The following is a 19932-nucleotide window of genomic DNA, read 5'->3' on the forward strand; positions in this document are numbered from 1 at the left end:
TCTTAAGACTGACACACACTGCAGGTCTGCTAGAATAGTCACATCAAGTTTTTGTACCAAAAAATTCTAAAGTAAGATTTTATAAAGGATAATTAGCTAAGCTAATATAATAATAAGTGGAATACACAATATGAATATGTACTAAAATATCTGCTTTGTGTAATGCAGAACTGGTGTTTCAGGAGATTAACAATTATGATCACCAGTCCTCTTCTGATTCTATAATACTCCACACAATCTTTTTTAAATTACTTTATTAACCTTTCCTCCTAGCTCAGAAGTGCCCGATTATAGATAATATTTCAAAATCATGTGAGGTGTAAGTGTGTTTGATTTGCTCAGTAATTATTTGTCTACTTTATTACATTGGCCAAGCACACAAGCTCCTTGACCAGCTTTATTTCAAGTCCAGTTGAGAACAGGGTCATATCATTTTGTGGATCACTCCCTTTGGGCCTCAACGTACATGAAATTTTCATACTGGAGAGGGAGATGGCGCATGGAAACATAGTACATTTAAACATGGAGAAATCGTTCACTGCCCTGTCATTAAAGGTTTAAGGCCCTGGGCTTAATGGAAAGAATGTTGTTCACAAGTGAGAGGAAGGTGTTTATTCCCTGCATGACTGGAACACAGGGCGTTTAAGTCTGAGCATGCAAATGTTCTTTGATGAAGTCTAAAAGCATATCACTCATTCCCCTCTGGTGACCTTACCCAGTGTGTTTATAATCTGTCCCTTGTCATTCATACCACCCAGGACAACACTCCTATTTTGATCTGAATTATAAATGCATTTCCAGTATGTATGTTGACTCACACAGGCAGAAAGAGATGGAGAGGGGACAACACAGAGGGAGAATACAAACCTTGTTCTTTTAACAGGGATCTTGGGAAAGGAAGAAATCACTGAAAAATCACACTAGGTTTTGCAAAGGGAAAGTTTGCCAGTTCCAACTTTACAACTCAGGGGCAAATGAAACTGATACTTATTAAAGACAAAAACGTAATAAGACGAAACAGGGCACGGAGCTTACTGTGGAAAGCCACCACCAGGATAAAAGCACAAAGCCGGAGAACTCTGTTTATTGTCCACAATCAACAAATCCTGAAATATCCATATGTAGCAGGATTCCAGGGGCTCTGTTAGTAATACAGGATATGGCTGGTCAGCTCAGTCACCCATGGAATTACAGTGTAGGGTATAGATGCCAGTATTTTAGACCCAAACCGAGCATAAAAAACACAAAGTAAAATTCAGTGTCAGCACAAAGTTGACAGCAAATGATTATAACAGCTTCGAAGCTTGAAAAAGAGTGTAAATAACTAGGATCCCCTGCGGGCTCACTCAGGCTGCATACATAACAACCGTGATGGACAGTCTCTGTGGTAAAGTCGAATCCAGGCACTGGGAAGATGCAAAAATTCTACTAGCAAAGAGCCTTAACTGTCACCTTCCTGACTAAATCAGCTGCTTTCATATGGGGAGAGAAACAGTGCCATAGGTCCGCCTTTGGAAGACCAACTTCCCTTTGCCTTGAAGCAGGAATGTTAATTATCAGCCCTTCTGTGGTTAGCAAGGCGCTGCAACCCCACCAGCTTTTGCACTTTGTGAACACTTCTCTCTCTGATCTTTAATCCTTGGTGCTTTAAGTTCACAAAAGATTGTTTATCCAGTACGACTCTGCTCACTCATAAAACATTAAAAATAAAGAAAAAAAACTCCACCTAATAATAAAAAAACCTCTTTCTTCATCCCCAACAGAACTGTTCACTTAGAGGAGTGCTTTAAATTAAATTTAATTTCTGTGTGTGTGTGCGTGTGTGTGTGTGTGTGCGCGCGCATACATACCAGTGTGCACAGGCCATACCTGTATCCCATAAAGAATGGTTTTCAAGTATTAAAAGTGCATCATTGCTGTGGCCTCCTGCCTGGTGTGACAGGCATCAGCTTGGAGAGGACAGGGGCTCATCATTACTTGTACTTGCAAACTCAAAGGAAAAATGAAATCAGCAAGGTCTTCTGCATACACCTAACACTCCACAAGTTTGTAATTTATTTACAAGGAAATTAATCAATTAGCAAATGATTCCTTTCCCCTTTGTTATTTATGCTGCACAAGAACTGCATCTCCAAATGAAATGGAGACCACTTGTACTGAAACTTGCCCTTCAAACGCATTGGTCTTATTTATCTGAATAGAGCAGATGCTTTGCAGTGCCAGCCCATTGCAACTGGACTGTTTGCTATTAGAACCTGAATAAGATTTAAGCTAAACAGAAGAGCATAAATATGACATTCTATAGACATTCATGATGATCAACTGTGCTGTATCATTGCCAGCCATTGCTACTTATTCATATAGGAAAAGAGGGCGCAAATACACTTGACATTGCTAAAGGGGGAACTATAGTTCGTCGAAGGACAGGTGAAGATGGGACTTACAGAGTTATTTGCTTGTGTTCAACTCTGAGTTCTTAAAATGCAATTAAATTGCTACAGTGTATATATTCTGTTTACAGATTCAACAATGCTCATTTCTTTCAGAACTTCATATTATCCCACACCCCTCTGGGGAGTATAGATAGATGTTAGGTACCTTTTGCTTAGGGAGCGTGATATTCACCCGGCCACTCAGATAACCATCACCAAGAGGAGGTCTGACAAATGGTGCCAGTCTCATAGATCCCACCCTGATTTGAGATTTGGTCGAGAAGACATGTTTGTGTAATCCCTTTACTTCTCAGGGTCTGGGGTACCTCTTTCATAAAATACGAAAGTGGAGTATGCCATTATTTTTTGGTTCCTTGAACAACTGTCATATTCTGAATCTTTGCATCCTTCTGTAATAATACTGTTTGCAGGGGGGATAACAGAAAACATCTACTCTAGCCAGGGCTAGACTCTAAGAAACTTTCAGAAGCAAACAGGAAAGTCCCTAGAATCACACAAACATTTTATCAGCCAAATGAACAAAAAGTCTGTTTCTGTTGCTGATTTTAAGTCAATAATTATGTATTAAGCTACTCCTTGGTGTACAGAACAAAGGCATTTTTGGTCCATTTTGAAAGACGAGAAAATGGGTCAGCTATGTAACACTGAACCCCAGGTGTGCATATGACAAAAAAATTCTGTCATCTATTGCTTCCATTAGGGATTTCTAGGATAGGCTCAGAGCCTATGGTCACTTGCCAGGGATTTAATAATAAAAAAAAACTACAAGGAAACCTTGCTTTACTCTCTTGAGAAAGGGCAAGGATTAAGGGCATTTCAATGTTTAGAAGAACAGGTAAACTTAGTAAATGAGAATATTAGAGAGAGATTATTATGAATGAATACACTTAAAAACAAAACAAATTTACTCCAAACCTTACTGCTCTTTTTATCTTTCTAAAAAAAAAAAAAAAAAAGGTCAAATGTGTACAGAAACAATTTCTAGTTAGCCATGCTCAGCAAAGCTGGATTTGTTCACATTCAGGAATAAAATAAAAAAACAGTGAATCTTGAAGGCATTATTTCTCAGCAAAATTAGCATAACTTAGCACATCAGAGTATTAAAATTTAAAAAAGATTTCAAACTGTCCTACTATCATCAGCAGAGTCAAGTCACAGATTTTTTTTTTATTGGTTCGGCAGTCTAGGTGTAATTGTATCAATATTTTAATGCTTGATACATACTGCCTAGGATACATTGCTTGCATAAATAAAAAGCACCAATATTCAATTGCCAATGAAATAATCACACACTCTAGATCTTTATTATATCATGCATTATTTAATTATAATCATCAGAGTTCTTTTGAAGGTAAAACAAGATTAAAAAGGTTTTGTTTTATTGGATCTATATATTTGATTTAAACTTTACATGTTAGCTTTACATTAAGAATTTATAAGGCATTAGTTCAAATGGTGCTATTATAAGAGTTTATTTCTTTTATAATTAGTACAGTACTCTTAAAGTACTCGGACTACGAGAGATAATATTTCAGTGTTTTAATGAGCTTTTTAAGTGTAATTGATGTAACAATCATTGAATTACACATTTCTACCCGAAGAATAATGAAGAAAACATTTTAATGAGAAATTTAATCATTATTAGCAAATGATCTACTAAACTGCCATTTACTGACATTTAAAAGCTTAACAGCAGAAACTGTTTTCCTACATCTGCATCAACACCAATGGCGATTACTTTTCTGTTACTCTGATATCCCAGGTTAACTTTCTACCATCACTAATTTATTTATAAATTTGAGAGAACTTTCTTTAACTCACAGTTGTCAGCTCCTTCCAGAAAGTGTGGGGCTTTACACTTAGAGGGATAATTTAAATAAATTAGCCCCTTTTCCAGCCTTCAGCAGTTTTCAGCATAAAAGGGCTCTTTCTTGTGAGTATTCATGCTTGCATCAGCTTGATTTTGATGAATGCCCTGCGAATTCCCTGATAGTACCTCAGACAGAGAGATCTTAGACCAATGTCAACAAAGGTTTTTAAAGCTTCCTTATTTCAAGCACAGATCAGCATTCAGAGGCCGCTAGGCATGTGTAAGAGAAGCCTACTATGCAGCTTTGTCAACTTTGGGGTTGGCTTTTACTGATGGATTTAGAGGACACTCTATGCCACAGAGAGAAAGCTTAGAATGGAGACATTGGAGAAAAATCCATAACAATGTGTTTTAAGAGTATAAAAAGAACTCCAAGAGAACATTAGGTAAGCAGGATTTATGTAATACATTGCAGGTCAGGAGAGTTACAAGGTAAGCTCAGCCTTCTAAGTGAAGCATTGGTCAGTGCCACATTCAGGTCAACAAGCATAGATATGACACACAGGCAAGGGTTAGCACAGAGGACTTTGCCTTCACTTTCCACTCCCACACAGGGCAGCAACCTGCCTTGCTGTTTTCATAAGAACCAGTCATTTCCAGACTCCTTTAGTGGGGTGCCAATACTCTCCAGTGCGTGATTCCTATTATATGATTAGTCAATTGAGAGGATGGAAAAAGGTTTGGGTGGAAACACACTATTATGGATCCAACACAGTGAAATCTTTTATCTTTTTAAGTTAGTTTTGATTTGGAGTCATGGTGTGAGTAGGCAGGAGAGAGGAAGGAGAAAATGCCAGCGTGTGACTCATACCAGTCTCCTGATGCTCCCCAAAAGTCTTTTGCAGTAGAGTGCTGCTGGGTCTGGCTCAGCTGCCAACTTTTTCCATCTCAGCATTCTTACAGCCCTTTATTACTTTTCTCTCTCTCTCTTTCTTAAAGTTCTTGCCCTTTTTTATTTTGCATGTTCTCAAAAAGACTTCTGGAATATTTTTTAAAACATCATTTTGTATTTCCCTCCTTTGTGATGGAACTTGATTTTATAACTGACTCTGCAGCATATTGCCAGCACTCTGGTGGTAACACTAGCCTTGACAGGATGTGCTAGACACCACCCCTAGGTATCCAGTGCCCAGTCTTACTAACACATGCAAATGAGTAGATGATGTTGATACTAGTAAACATGTGCAAGGGCTTAGAACCTTCAAACAAATACAGATAAAACATCTTTTCCATTGAAGGATAGATCTGGGAAGCAATAGCTCAGCTCATTTCCTTTTCCTGTCTTTTCTTTTTTTTCTGCTTTGTTGGTGATGTGACACCTGATTGCTGACATGGTTCATTGTGGAAGCTGTATCACCAAATCTCCAAAAAACAAAGCTGTCATAATGTACTTGGATATATTTTAAAGTTTACTCAAAAATCACTTCAAATCCTCCAGTGAAAAAGCATACTTGCCAAGAATGACTAATAATACGGATCTCTTTTTCTAATTACAATAGAATTGTTACCTAGAAAAATGACCCAGGGCTGGGGATTTAGCTCAGTGGTTCTGGCGCCTGCCGCATAAATGCAAGGTCCCGAGTTCGATCCCCTGTACCAAAAAAAACAAAGAGAAAAATGGGTAACCTTGGGCTGGGGATTTAGCTCAGTGGTTTCGCCGCCTGCTGCGCAAGCGCAAGGACCAGAGTTCGATCTCTGGTACCAAAAAAAATGACACACATGGCATATTCATATACGATGATGCTAACATTTGTTTATTACCAAATATTTTCTAAGGTGTAGTCAGCATTTGTCTATAATAGTAATATGTGTTCATAGAATTGTAGGGTATTTTTATTATCTTTCAAATTATAATTTAGATTTTTAAAAGTACATTTTCCCTATAGCTGGTATATCAAAAGGAAATAGCATCAAGGGAAATATAAGTGAATATAGGGCTAGAAATATGAAGGATATTTTCAGAGAAGGTGGGCAAGGATTAGCCATCAGAAATTTTTACCAAAATAATATCATAATAGTGTTATCCAGTTGTGGTATAATGTATTTAGGTATCTGAATCATTACATGTGAGCCACCAAATTGTTATCAATATATAAACTTTTTTGTTGCAAAGGCATTATATTGATATCTATCCAATGAAGCAATTTAACTGAACTAGCCTCAGGATAAGAACAACTTTCTTCAAGATAAAAAAAGAAATATTATAATTATTACTATAATGTGTAGCACTCAGCCAATGCAAAATAAAAATGGAGTGTTTTCTAAAATGTAGAAGAACTTTGCCTCCTGAGAGACAGCATAATGGAGTGAGCCCAGGACAATAAACAGCTCTACTCAAATAGAAACACAGTGATAAAGGGCAACCACATGAATTGCATGATAGCTGTGGATGCAATTTAATTCCTTCAAGAGTGCCACCAAATATTCTAGTATTCAAAAATGAACCATTAATGCAAAAAGGGCATGTAAATGGAAAACAGGGAAAACTAGAACAAGAATTAGTTCAAATTGAAGGCACTATTTGAACAAAACATCAGCATTCTTATAGATATTTAATCCCCTGTGTTTTATCTAATATATCAGTATCCCAAAGAGTCTAGTCTAGTTAGCAAACTGGATAAAAACAAATGCTACTTTTAAAAATATTCTTTTAAGTAGATCTGTCTAAATGTTACGGGAACATGAGATGAAAATCGCAGAAGTTAACAATGGTTAACCTTCAGGGCAGTGTCATGTTGCTGCCAACAAAGGTGGTCAGTGGTAAGTTCTCCCAACAGCTTCCGGGCCCTGATCCCAATTCAGGAGGTGTTACCAATTATACAAAGGCTTATGAAGAAGATCAGAAAACACATTCAATGAAGAGAAAGGAGTTTTTGCTATCACTCAAGGAAACATTTTTCACACACACAGAAAATGAAAGTATCCAATGAGATCCTAGGTAAATACTGGTCAGTTAAAGATTTGTATCTACTTTACTGGTGCATCGTTCTGGCTTTGATAGAGTATTTGAACATATATCTACACTTCACACTACACATACACATATTTTCCTACATTTAGGAAACCCCAAAGTACTGAGATAACACCCAATCCCACTCAGCCCTTGTCTCCAGGAAAGTACTGAGATTCGAAGGAGTTGTCCAGGTGTCCCATCCCCGTCCATTTGTGGCTGCATCATTTCACTGCTACTTGAAATTTATTATTAGCTAATAATTTCTAAGAAGAGATATGGTTGAGCTATGCATTTAAAGAGTAGCACGAGTTTCATTTGAGCCAAAATATGTTCATCAGAGAACTCAGATATATTTAGGTATATTTTATGGACAGGTGGTACAAGTTTCTTCCCAGTATATTTATACGAAGAATCCAGGTTCTCCGGAGGAAAAGACAAAATCTGTGGTAGGGCATAGATGCATATGTTGGGGCACTGAATTACATCAAAGAAAGGGCTCATTTCCCAAGGAGAACTATTGGACTCTGGTCCTCATATAGTCCTCACTTTATCCTATGTAGTCACATAATAATGGTTTTTTTTCTTTTTTTTTTTTTTGGTAGTTCTGTCACTACATCCAGCTTTCTCTTATTTGATTTCTGTATACCAGCTCAAATATTTCTTCCTTTGCATCCTGCTGTGGAACGACTGCAACAGAAGAGGACAAGGCAAAGACCGGTTTCATCAAACTTCACTGAGTTATTACAGTCCCAAAACTCAGCAGTTTGGGAACAATGATAGTTCATATCTTCATCCTGGACAACACTTGCCACCTTATCAGAGGACATGAAGAATCTCAATTCTAGTATTCATTGTCATCAACTTTGGGGGGTGGTTTAAGAGGTGAGATGGCCCTAAATAGGTGCTCTTGTGAATACAGTGGTATGCTAGACATCAGATATGGGGGAGATGAACACCTTCTGTCAGGGGCCACAAGAACTGTCATTTTTATAGCTATTTGCAGGAAACACAATCATGGGAAACAGCAGAGAGGAAAATGAAGGTATCTTCTGTTGTAAGAGGACTAGTTCAAGAAGCATAAAGCAAGTGCTCCCTAGAAATTCCCAGCACTAAACATGAAAGGAAGCCTGAAATGATCCTAAAGCATGTAGAGAAGCAGTCCAGGGCAACAGTCTTTGATGATTGTTGCTGTAGTTCTGATCTTCCTTTGGATAGTCAAGGCCTATGAGTCCTAAGTTATGTAAATCTGGAAAAGCAGCAGCTTGGAAATGCAAGGAAACACAGTTCCACCGCCCTGAAGCTGAAACATTAATTCTGAGACAAAAATAAAACAGGAATTTACTTCCCTTTTCTCAAATCTGACATCCATTTCAATGTTAACATTGTAAAGCCTTTCAAAACATGGTGAGGGCTTAATGCTATCTTTTGTAATTGCTGAAACTTTTATTAAAAATGTTTGGTCCTAGGCTCTGCAGATCAGTCATACAAAACTGTTTGACACATTTAAAAGGTAACTGATCCTGTGAAATGTCAGCCCTGAGAATTTTTAAGCTGCAGTTGGTAAAAATCTGACAAAAGTTGTGATGCCTGTAAGCAGTAAAACTTCTCACCAAGACCTTGAAACTTTGTATATAATTTTTTGAGGTTCTGATTTAGTTGTTTATCTCAGATGGAAGTCATTTGTCTGCTAAGAAAAACCTATGGCTATTTTATGGTGTGAGTTTTTATTATAGGAGGCTAGCATGGAAGTGGTCCAAATACAATACAGCTTTAGCTATAGAATGTGCTATAGTTAGTGCTACATAATGTAGCTGGCATTGCTGAATGGGTTAGAACTATTAGAACTGGCTCCTCACAAGCTTTCTGGCATTATTCATTTCTGCCAATTGGAAATACATATGGGTCATGGAAGTTGAGACAGTTTCTCATCTATCAGAATGCATCAAAACAAAATTTCAACTTTGGTGAGTCCTAGATTTTTGTCTCTTACAAGAAGCACCCACATGAACTAGAAGAATGTTAACTCGACTTTGCTTCTGATCAACACGGGGAAATATGGACCACATTTAAGCCTCTGCCTGAAAAAAAAAAACCACCAGAAAATAATATGATTTTCAAGATACTAGATATCAGCAAACATAAAGCAAAGGTCTCTAAAAAAAGGGAATTAAGTGGGGGTAAATCCTACAATTGTCATAATATATGCTTTGAATTTTTAACCTGTAAAACAAATGAGAAACCAGGAAGAGCCCAGCCAAATCTTTAGTTGAAGTGAGGGAGACAAAGACAGCTAAAGCTCCCAAGATAGAAAACCAGAGGAAAGAGGGCTGCCCAGAGAAGGAACCTTGGAGATCTGCAGAGGGGCATCCTTGAGTATTTAAGAATACTTAGTAGCACAGGCCTGTGATGAAACTACTTAAATTCGGACCAAGAAACATCCTAAAAGATTAAAAAAAACTACCAGGAGCTTTCACAGAGCTGGAGAGAGTGACTATTTCCTCCAACAAGAATAGTAAGCCTCACAGTTCACTGAGCATTGTAAAGAGGACACAGAAGTTTCCTGTTCAGTGGGAAATAACTAGCACCAGACCAAATATTACTCTGAATTTACTTAAAAATCATGGAAGACCCTCTGAAATTAAACTTTTGTAGTAACTCAGTGGTTTCCCAGGACGAAATTCAAAGATACTCATGAAAATGAAAAATAATCAGCACCCATCAGGTAAAAACACAATGCCAGAGATTACAGACACGTAAAAAAATTAGAAACAAACAACTTTAATGAGCAGAAAAATCAATCAATTAAAACTGATCCACAGTAGACCCAGATATAAGTAATAAAAGCCAAGGACATTAAAGCAGCTATAACTATTCTGTGTTCAAAAAGGGAAGAGACATAAATGATGCAAAAGACCAAAATCAAATTTCTATAGATGAAAAATAACCTGGATGGAATTAACAACATATTAGTCATTATAAAAGAAAAGAAAGGTAAATTTGAAGACATAGCCTTGGACACCAGCTAAAATACGATAGGGAAAACATTTAAAGCATCAATTAGCAGAAGCACAACTTCCATTTACCTAATATAAATGTAATCAGGGATCCTATAAGGAGAGGAAGTAAGGCAAAAAATGGAATAAATAATAGCTGAAAACTTTCCAAATTTGATGAAAAAAAATAAAGCACATAACCAAGAATGTCAAAAACCCAAGTACAAGAATTATGAAGAAAAGATACCCAAAACTGCATCATAACCAAATTGCTCAAACTACTGATTAGAAACAAAACAAAATGCTATAATTCATACAGAGGAACACAGTTAATAACAGGGATTTCCCTTTAAAAACAATACACAGTAGAAGATAGTAGAGTAATATCTTTAGAGTATTCAAAGGAAATATCCTAAGCAAACAAAAAATCCTGTTAACCTAGATTTCTATACTGAAGGAAAAATACCTTTCAGAAAGGAAGGTGAAATAAAATTTACTTTCAGATATACAAAAGCAGATCTGCAAATATGCATATGAAAAATGTCAAAGAAAGTCCTACAGACAAAAAGTAAAATGATAATAGGTTGAAACCAAATGGAAATATGGGTATCTACAAAGGAACAAAGAATCCTGGAAATGGTAGAAATTGAGGAAATATTCAAGATGCTTTCCTTGTTATATAAATTTTTCAAAGGATAATTGTTTCAACAAAAATAACTCTATGGTGTGGGTTTTATGAAATGTGTAAGAAAAATATTTGACAAATGTAGTGTAAAGACTGGCAGGGGAAATAAATGTAGATTTCCTATACTCTAAATGATACAGAATAGCAATATTTGACATAGAATGTTATATGTTAAAGATGTATCCATCAAACTTAAAGGAGCCACCAACAGAGAGATAAAAATGTAAGCACATTAATGCAGAATAATTCAAAAAGGAGAAATAAAGATAATAAAGAATATATGGAACAAACAAAAACACAAATATGATAGATTTAGCCTTATCCATACCAGCAACTATATTAAATATAATGATGTAAATATTATAATTAAAGGGCAAATATTGTCAGATTTGATTTTAAAAAGAATAGCCATGGCCGAGGATTTAGCTCAGTGGTTCTATCACCTGCCTCGCAAGCGCAAGGACCGGAGTTCAATCCCAGGTACCAAAAAGAATAGCCAATATGGCATTTAAATGTTTAAAAAATAAAAAAACAGACACTTTAAAAATGAAAGAATGAAAAAAAATGATTTCTCATTTTAATTCTCACCAAAACAAAAAAAAGCTAGAGTGACTGTACTGATATCAAACAAATACATAGCAGGGCAAAAAATATTAGCAGTTGTGACGAGGTCAAATCACAATGATAAGAGGGACAGTTCATGAAGACGGCATAAATATCTTAAATGTTTATGGTCCTAATAAAGAACCTCAGGATATAGTTCAAAAAACTGAGGATTACTTGGAAAATTGACAAATTAGTAAGAATAATCTAAAATTTCAATATATCTCAATAATCAATTGAACAAAAAGTCAGGACACACAGACCTCACAACAATATTAAACAAAACTGTCATATATATATGAAAGAGAATGAGAGAAGTATCCTACAAATATTAGAATACATATTATTTTCAAATACACACCATATAAAAAAATAGATCATATTCTAAGATAAGATATATATTTCCACAAATTTAAAAGAATTCAAGCATTGAAAAATGTTTTCTCTCAGAAAATTAAGTAAAAAATCAAAACAAAACCTTTTATGAAAAGTTCCCAAATATTTGGAAATTTTAATACATTTCTAGATAAACCCTAGGCTAAAGAAGAAATGAAGAGAAAAACTAGAAAGTGATTTTCAGCCAGGAATGTAACTTAGTGGAATGGCACCTGCCTTGGAAGCACAAGGTCCTGAGTTTGATCCCAGATCCCCAGTACCAAAAAAAAAAAGGTGATTTTAACTGAATGAAAATTAAAATACAGCATATAAAAATGTGTGAAATTCAGTTAAGTAGTACTTAAATTGCCAAAGGGGATTTGTAACAGAAAATGCCTATACTAAAAAAGAGGAAAAATCTTAAACTAATAAAGCTTCTACCCTCAAAAAATAAAAACAACAGTCACATGAAAAAGCAAATTAAACAAAAAAGACAAATTATTAGAGCAGAAATCAATGACATAGAAAATAGAAAAAGAAAAGTAAATAAAAAAAGTTCTTTGAAAGAAATCAATACAATTGGTAATTTTTTTGCAAGTCTAATTAGTGAAAAATCACCAATTTCAGGAAAGATGAATGTGCCAACATTAATACTTTTATAGATATTTAAAAGATAAGGCAATACTATATAAAACTTTGTCAATAAATTTAACAACTTAGATGAAATGAAAAATTTCCTTGAAGAAACAAACTATCAAAACTCACAAACAAATAGCCTGAATAGACCTATTTTATATTTTAAAAAATACATTTTACTTTCCCAGAAGAAAAATTCCAAAACCAAATAGCTTCACTGGTGAATATTTCAAACATATAAAAAATAACAAAAGCATTACCAATTTCACAAAAAGTCTTCCATAAATTTCTGAGATGAAAGAATACTTCCCATCTCATTCTATGAAGCCAATATTATCTGAATAGGAAAACCAAAAGTAGAAATTAGAAAGCCACTGGTCAAATCTATATGAATATAAATGAAAACTTTTTCTTATTTTTTGGCCTGGAAATACTTGGTTAGATGAACCAAATACCCCAAATCTAATGAGACCACGAAAAGTAGGCTCTATAATTGTATCATATTTTCAACTTCCCCAGTCAATTACTGAGATTCCGATTTCTACAAAGAAAAAAAATGAGACATTTTTCTGTTTGGATATACTATATAGTGAAGTAGTATTGAAAGGACCGATTCACAGCCTGTAGAGTTAAACTGCTTGGGATTGAATTTCAACTCCAATTCTTAGTAGACTTGTAAATGGGAACATTATTTAACCTTGTACTCCAGTTTCATCAATCCTAAAATGGAGGTGATAATATCTTTCTCGTGGGATTGTTGTGAGGAATAAATAAATTAACACTTGGGAAATATTTAGAACTATGGAGTAGACACTGTACTAACTCAAGGAAAGAGCAACAGTAGAAGTACAAACAGCCATGAAAGTCATCCCTGTACTGTAAAACATTACAGTTGGTAGATTCATCAGGAAGAAACCAAGAGGATGAACATAGTACATAAACTAATCAGAATAAACAAGCACTAAGGACCATAAAAGTTAGTGGTATTTTCCAGAAGCTGTGAGTAAACTAATCGTTCTTTACATATTTTGAGATATGTTATGTATAGAATATATTCTTGTGGTATGTGTGGAAGGGGAAGGTAGAGGGAGGGTTTTACATAAGACTCAAAGCTGGAAACTGAGGATAGATAATGCAGAGCCCCAAGTGCCATGATAAACCAGTGACCAGTGATCCTGGTCAACATGGTAAACCACAAGCAGATTTAGCATAAAAGTGTGTCATACCTAGATCAGAATTTTAAAAGATAATCTTGGGGGAAATTGTGGAAAATAGATGGAAGAGAAAGAAGCCAAAAGTAGAAAATCTAAGAACTATACTAGCTTTCTGTTTCTGCTATAACAAACTTCTAAACACAAGTTTACTATCTCTCAATTCTGAAGTCTGAAGTGTGAGACGACATGAAGGTATAACTCAGTGGAATGTTTGCATAGATGTCTGATACAAGTGTCACTGAGTTAAAATCAAGGTGTTGGAAGCATTGGCTCCCTTCTGGAAGACAAATCCATATGCTTTCTTTTCCCAGCTTTGAGAGGTCACCTGAATTTCTTGATTTACAGCCCCTTCCTCCATCTTCAGAAGCAGCAATAATGGGTCAAGTCCTTCTCAAATTGAATCCCATGAACCTTCTTTTCTGTCCTCCTGTTCCCTTTTAAAGACCATGTGGTAAATGGGAATCACTCTCATAATTCAAAACAATTTCCTATTTTAAAGTCATCGAATTAGCAACTTTAATCCCATCTGCAACCTTAATTTCTCTTTGTCATGTAATGTAACATATTCAGACGTTATAGAGATTAGGATATGGACACCTTTTTGGGGGGGGTCATTATCTTCCTACCACCAAAGCCACTACAAAATATCAGGTAAGTTATGACACAAAGTGTACCAGTCTAATCATGAACCCCTACAAAGGGGCATTTCAAGCCCAAAGAATATGCAAATATAGTAAACGTATGTTCTGCTCTGAGGCAAAACACTGGGAACCTGGGCACAACCTATGACTTTCTAGTGCCATGCTGTGTGCTATGGTTTGAACAAGTCCCTCCCAAAATTTATTTTGAAACTTAAGCTCCTGTGCAACAGTATGAGGAAGTTGCGCTTGTAGCAGGTGATTAGGTCATGTGGGCTCCTCCTTCAGTGAGTGAGAGCTAAGGACTAGTCTTCATTCACATTTGACCCCTGCTTCATCTTCCTTCCCTTCTGCCATGTCTGAACACAGCATCCATTCCTTCCAGAGGATGCAACATATAAGATGCCATGTTAGAAGCAGAAAGCCCTTCTCATCAGACACTAGACCTGCCAATGTGTTGATCTTGGACTTCTCAGCCTCCAGAATTGTGAGACAGTAAGTTTCTGTTCTTTATAAATTACTCAGTGTCAGGCATTTTGTTATAGTAGCACAAATGGACTAAGACATCTCATTTGTCTCACATAATAACACCTATAATATCGCTTTTGAAACCAGGTATTTAAGATTTGAGGCATCTCCTCATTTATTGAGTGACTATAAATATAAATATATAGCTATATAGTTTATATAGTTACATATATAATTATGTATGGATATATAACCATGGTTTATTTATAGAAAATAGATTCATAGATTTAAAACCATTTGAATATGAGCTTTTGAGAAATTGGTAGGCTGTCATCAAGAGTTCATGGCACAAAGTCAGAATGTATTTTAGGAACTGCTTACAATGAATTGTGAGTCATTTGAGATAAATTTGCAGGAAATATACATATATATAAATATATATACATATAACTTCCTACATTTGTACATATATGTACATATAGATATACATATACATATAGATATATATATCTATATATGGCATTGCTGAATTTATTTACTGGCATACATAAGAAAAATGAGGTGGCATTATAATGTTAATATACCTTCAAACAAGGGTAAATTTAAAGACAAGACCTGAGGCATTACACAGATCTGTTAATTCATAGCAAGAGAAATGATGCACAATGAAAAACATGAGTAATAAGACATTGTGGATCAAGGAGCTTAGAACCTATATAAATAGAGGTGGCTAAGAAGAGAGGCAGAGTGGAAATGTCCATTTAGTATATAGGGCTTTGATTAATTTTCTTCTATAGTGGAAATATAATAACCAAAAATAAGCTCATAGATGCAGCTGCAGTGACATATGAGGTGGAATGCCTGGCATGTACAAAGGTGAGTAATAAAAGTAAAGCAAATGAGCAAAAATATATCAAAAATGACTAAAATTGTATGTTTTCATTGTTAAGAGATGTAGTGAAATTCTCATCCGGTGAATCCCAATTCAGCATTTCCTTGATATATCTTTTATAATTTTCATTCTAATTATAATGAAAATCATTTTTCAGTGTAATTTTGCAATAAAAATGTTTCTTTATTTCTCATTACATAAGAACATGATCTTGTAGTTACTGAGCAGGCTTACAATGTGCACAGTGTATCTTCTCTTTCTTACCATTTAATCTCTTCATAGTCTACAGATGTCAAGAGGTTCAGATTAAGCTTGTTAAAGATCTGCTTCACTCGAACTCACTGATGATTATTTATTTAGCAGTTTTATGTAACCCTGTCATTGATAAGCACTCTATTAATTTGCCGAGGGACAAATCAACACTAGTTATTTTTCTACCGGCTATTAGACTCGGTGCTGCTGTTTGTTACAAACCACTTGCCAGTTAATTATAAATTATGGGTCCTCTTTGCCTATATTAACTGATATCTCCTCTGCCTTTGTAATACTAGACAAATAAATTGAAGGCAAAATTTATTAAGCAGTGTATGTCTTGTGTCTCTTGATTAGTATTCTGTACTTTTTAAACATTTATACTTGTTTATATAGATTTGACATACCAATGCATTAGAAAAATGATGCTTAGGGTATTTTGTAGTTTGAACAAAAAAAGAAAAGAAAAAGAGAGAGAGATTTAATAGGCTTCCTACAAATTTATTTTAAATGACTCACAATTCATTGTAAGCAGTTCCTAAAATACATTTTGACTTTGTGCTAGGACAGTGTACCAATTTCGCAAAAGCTAGCATTCAAATGGTTTTAAATCTATGCAGCCAGTTTGTATAAATAGACCAATATGTTACATATCCATATCCATATACAGCATATAACTTTAAGCCTACATTCTTTACACATGCAATATCCCCAAATTTATTTATCTGATTGTATATTTTCATCCTAATACATGTGCTTTTGCAGACACACAGAAACTTTTTTCTTTTAAAAGCAATTTCTATTTAATAAATTATTCACTTGTATGTGTAATACGCACCACAAAAAATAAACTATAGCCATTTTAAAATTTCAGAAACAAATTATGGATGGCCCTGACCACAGGACACGCACCTTTCCATCTGCTGTCCACAGAAGACCTGGAGTCAGGATTTAGGCCAGGTAGGAAGAAAAAATATTTTACAAAAGAAAATCTTAATTTGTTTGCTCCCTGGATAGTATAAAACATTGAAGAACTGGAAATTTAATGGGAAGGTTTACCCCAGAGGGTCATTGTACTATGTTCTGATTTCAAAGGGCTTCAGGACCTAGCTATCTGCCAAAAGATCTGGCTCTCTGAAATCCTAATTTTGTACATAATTTCTCCATCTAATTGACAGTTTTGACCCAAGTTTCTCTTAAAGTATCTTGGATTAGTAATAATCCCCCATCTGACATAAATCCAGCAAATGAACAGCTAGCCCATTGGGGTGGGTGGGTTGTTTTTCCATTAGTTCTCACAGGAAAGGAGAAATGTATTGGTCAATATATATATTTCTATTTTCAACTCACATGTAATTGAATCTTTTCTTCATCATGTTTGTATTTGAAGATTTAAATACTCCCCAAAAAGAATTTGGGGGAAACTTTCTTAGTAACATTAGCTGGATCATTTAGAAAATATGCACCTGCTAATATGCTGTGAAAGTAACCTTGAGCCAAGTTTTAATAATGAGATTTGAAGGATCATCTTCTCCTTTTACTTTGCAACCTTTTGTTGGTTATTTCTGGGCACTCCTCCCAATGTCATGAGCCACAGAATTTCATAATAGTCTTGATTGATTTGATTATTCAGAAAACATGTTCTTAATCATCCCTCACCAATTTCCTATTTCATCTCTAGATCCTCTGGCTTACCCTTTCCATCATTTTCTATCTGACTCCTCAAAATCTTTATCCCCCCATGGTCAAACAAGATAAAATGGAAGTAAGTTTTCAATTATTAGTTACAACTCTAAACTACTGTGATTAAAACAGTGGATTGGAATTGAGGAACTGACACCACCCTCTCAAATAAATCATTTTTGATTATTCACATTTCTGATAGTCATATTACTTTTGAACTCAATTACAAGGTTAATTCATTGTTTATTGAACTATTCTATACTTTAAAAAACTGTCTCATACTATTTTATCCTAACCCAGTGGTTTTTCAATGAGAGACAATTCTGTTCCAGGGAACATTTAGCAAGATCTGGAGACACTTATGGTTATCACATATAGGGTAGGGAATGGGATTGCTACTGACATTTAGTGAGTACAGGGCAGAGAAGATGTTAAGCATCCTACAGTGCATTGAACAGCCCCACAACAGCAAAGAATCACTGATCCCAAATGTCAATTATAATGAGGCTGAAAAATCTTGCTATATCACCTCAAAATAGCCCCTAATTTTCTTATTTGATAGGGCAAGAGCTTTGAAGGGAAAAGATTAGAAATTAAACCGTGACTCCATTTTCTAGTTTTGAGTGACCCGTGGAGGTTGTCTTGATGCACTCATTGACATGGAGGCTGACTTGAAATGGGTAGATAACATTAGGTTTATAATGTCCACCCTTGGGATCCAGATGAATCTTCTGTAAAATCTGTTAGCTATTATCTAATGAAAATATTATCTGAAATAAAGTCAAGGGCCATAATTCAGTTCTATTCGACTCAATGGCTAAATTAAGAACTCTCGGTGGGAGTGACGGGTGGGGAAGAACTATGAGTTACATGGCTCATTGAGGCAAGATGGTCCCTGAGGCAACAAGTAGCTGAGATAGGATAAGAGGACCAAAGGACAGGAAGAGGGTTTAGTGTATCTGGGAAAGTAAGATTTACTAACCTGAGATGTGAGTCTTTCATTCAAGAATTGTTTACTGATATTCAGTGAGTAAAAAGTGCTATATAATGTGATAGTTGTTTTCAAATCTCTATCTCCTTTTCACTAAAATATTTTAGAATAAATTTATGAAAAATAATATATATGTAATCCACATATTCAATACTAAACAAACTTCTCATTTTGAAGTATATGTTCTAAACATATCTAATATTCTAATATTATAAAATATAAACATTCCAAGCTGGGGATTTAGCTCAGTGGTTTTGCCATCTGCTGTGCAAGCACAAGGACCCGAGTTCGATCCCCAGTACCAAAAAAAAAAAATATATATATATATATATAAAACTTTCCACTCCCTCAATACCTCACTTTGGAGACTGGTGCACTAAGCCATACAATTTTTTTAAATAATTAAGTTTATTGGTACATTTTAGAGATATATAATGATCACATTCATCACAGGGAATTTGTACCTGTATATGATATATCTTGATTCTTCCTTTTTCCCCAGTTCTCTTCTCTCTCTGCCTTCCATTCCCCACCTTATTTATACCCTTCTACCCCTTTCCTCCTTATTTACAAAACCATAAGCCATGCAAATTTAATTCTCAATTAAATCTACACATTTGCCACTAGTAGTCTTCTTGAGACTATCAATACTTTTTTTCTTTTCTTTGTATTTCTACTGCTCACAACAAAACAAGTATTTTTTGCTGACCTGATGATCTAGTAGTAGAGAATACAATAGATCCAAATATACCAATGCTATAAGACACAAGTATAATGCAATAGCTGCTATAAAGAAAATAAATTTGTTTCTATCATAGACTTTCCAAGATCCATATTGAAGCTTGGTCAAGGACCCCATACATTTTTGTTTAAATAATATTTTTCATCATTAAGTAGTCTTTGGGTTTGATCACATTTCCTTTTGTATAAGAGTAATCAATAGGCTTCATACAGTTCAATTAAACTGATTCTATTGTACATTTAAATCTAATTTTAGACTATTATATGAGATGGGGGTCACACAATAAGGTGAATGATTCAATAAAAATAAAAAACTACTATAGTAAAGACACACTGACATTAATTAACCTCAAAATACTCTTCTTTGCTTTGAACACACTTATCCAAATTTCTGAAGTAGTTCTAGAAATCTTCTTTCCAGATTGTCTTTTCATGGCTGCCTTGATGTCCTGAATCCATTCCTAATGTTTATGGAAATTTCTGTC

At 35.1% G+C, this 19932-nt stretch overlaps 1 long non-coding RNA gene across 9 annotated transcripts in view; it reads right to left on the bottom strand.

Annotated features, from left to right (window-relative positions):
* LOC101702303 (uncharacterized) overlaps positions 1 to 19932 on the bottom strand; it is a 610288-nt gene that overhangs the window by 93535 nt on the left and 496821 nt on the right. The gene's annotated exons all lie outside the window — the stretch shown is intronic.

This window comes from Heterocephalus glaber, unplaced genomic scaffold (assembly GCF_053883595.1).
Source record: "Heterocephalus glaber isolate CG9 unplaced genomic scaffold, H.glaber_assembly_v1.0 deba00001457, whole genome shotgun sequence".
Lineage (NCBI taxonomy): Eukaryota > Metazoa > Chordata > Mammalia > Rodentia > Bathyergidae > Heterocephalus > Heterocephalus glaber.